This window comes from Monopterus albus, unplaced genomic scaffold (genome assembly GCF_001952655.1).
Source record: "Monopterus albus unplaced genomic scaffold, M_albus_1.0 scaffold6.1, whole genome shotgun sequence".
In the NCBI taxonomy this organism is placed as follows: domain Eukaryota; kingdom Metazoa; phylum Chordata; class Actinopteri; order Synbranchiformes; family Synbranchidae; genus Monopterus; species Monopterus albus.
The window spans coordinates 2,831,236-2,833,599 of record NW_018127886.1 but is presented as its reverse complement, the minus strand read 5'-3'; the positions used below and the strand labels follow the sequence as shown (position 1 = coordinate 2,833,599).

At 38.0% G+C, this 2,364-nt stretch overlaps 1 protein-coding gene across 2 annotated transcripts in view; it reads left to right on the top strand.

Annotated features, from left to right (window-relative positions):
* Positions 1-2,364, top strand: part of fam3a (FAM3 metabolism regulating signaling molecule A) — a 17,696-nt gene that overhangs the window by 990 nt on the left and 14,342 nt on the right. The gene's annotated exons all lie outside the window — the stretch shown is intronic.

The window sequence follows — 2,364 nt, the reverse complement described above, 5'->3', positions numbered from 1 at the left end:
TCTTATTCTTGCATATATTTTGAATGACACATACATTTACATTTATATTTATATTTAAACTCCTCAATTCTAGTACTGTTTTTCATGTCCACACTTAAATTATTCCATAATTTGACCCCACTTATGGAAATGCAAAATCTTTTTTTGGTTGTACGTATAGCATGAACTTTTAGATTTAACTGACCCCTTAAATTGTATCCCCCTTCCCTTTCATCAAACAACTTTTGGATTCCACCAGGTAATAAGTCGTTCCTGGCTTTATACATGAACACAGCGGTTTTATATTCCACTAAATCAAAGAATTTTAACAATTTAGACTGTATGAAAACTACATTTGTGTGATCCCTGTACCCCATCTTGTGCACAATTCTAATCGCTCTTTTTTGGAATATGTACAGTGGTTGAAGTGAACTTTTGTAAGTGTTTCCCCAGTTTTCAACGCCATACTCTAAGTATGGTAAAATCAATGAAGAATACAAAATGCGAAGTGCTTTCACGTCAATGTGAAAGCGCTTTGAGTGTGCTGTAAAAGCATAGGAAGGCACTATACAAGTATAAGACCATTTACCATTTAGTGGCAGGTAGTAGAGGGTAAATTTGCTTAAGTACCTGTACTTAACGTTTTATCTCGAGTTTATGCTTATTTACACTTATAATCCACTACATTTCATTGTGAAAGCCTGTTGTTTTTACTCCACTATATTTGACAGATTTAAATACTAATTACTTTGCAGATTCAGATTATTAATAGAAAATATAACTGAAAGATGAATTTCAATTTGTTTGATTAAGTTACCCAGTAATTAAAATGAGCCTCATTTTTATTAGCTGCAACATTAACTTTGTTCTTCACATGAATGCATCAATAATTATAATTCAGTTATATGATTTTGAGATGGGCTGTCCTGCACAATAAGTCATGTTTTGGTACTCTAATACAGAGTACCATTACCTCCCCCCTCTGCCCCTGGATTGTAACCCACCACAGAACATAAAGACATAAAAAGACTACCTCTGCTGTTTGCACAAACTCAATACATCCCCCCTTTTTGTCATATTATATGTAAACCCAACTTCACTATGTCATATCTGCTGCTGCTGGTCATTTGCACTGCTGTCCATGTACATTTCATAAGCTATTATGCATCTCATCACCAACGCCCCTGGTGATGGTGACCACCTGACAATCTTCTTGTTATTATTTGCACTACTGTCACTGTTTGCACATGGTTTTGAGTTTCTTCATAGCCTATTAGTTTATCCTTATTACTTGAATTCAGTTTTTATATTGTGACCGGGCCAATATACAGGCCTAGGCAACTCAGACCGTAGTAACTTTTAGTAGTTCCTCAAGAATAACACCCCTCCTGTTTTCAGAGGTCAAATTCATGCAAACTTCACCAGTACTGAGCTGCTACCCCCAGATAAATCTGCAAACACAGAGACGTTGGAGTTACTCACACAGATAAAACTTTATTTGAGTCAATGTATAATTTAACAGTGAAAATATTTTAAGAAGCCTAGCCCCAGAAGCTAAAATGCTACCTATAAGAAGAAGTTTTCCCCCACTCAATACAGTGCAGAACAGGAATAAAATGGTCAGAGTCAACAGGTTAAAAGGCACCATATAAACACCAAAAATCAATTAATCACACATCAACCAACCAAATATAAGAGGGCCTTGCCTCCCTGTGCATAAAACCATTCACACACTGTTCACACACCATAAAATTGATTAAACCCTATTTGGAAACAATACATTAAATAGGGAACATAATGCTAGGTAAACCTCTTAACATAAAAGCAAACAAGGCGAAACATTACATAAGCAAAGCAGCAGTGGCTAGTGGCAACAAGTAAAGCCACTATTAATAAATAGCACAAAACCATCAAAGCAATTAAAACCAACAGCGCTACAGGTTACCTTGGCTGCACGTCACCCTGGCACAGCATGTGCTATGGACACCAACTTCTGCTGTATCACGCTTGCATCAATTATCACCCCCGGAGACCATGCAGTAATCCCCTAAAAACAGTCTACAACCAAACCAACCTTATTCAGCACTTTACACTGCAACAGATCCGATCTACGACCAGTCCGTTGAACATACCTTAAAGGAATAGCAGGACACCGATCGATGGAGGGAGATTCACTTCCAAACAGTTACGGCAGCAACCAGCATGGAAATTGCTTACCGCAACAGCATCTCCTTGGGTGTTATTTATTTCCATGATCATTCCAGCAAACTACTCACAAGGCGGTTTAGGCATGGCCAACCCGCCGGTTACGCCTGCTTCCCCCATTTTCTATCGGCGTCCTGCCGATAACCTCTGTCAAGCTGAGACTATAACCAAAGTGTAAAT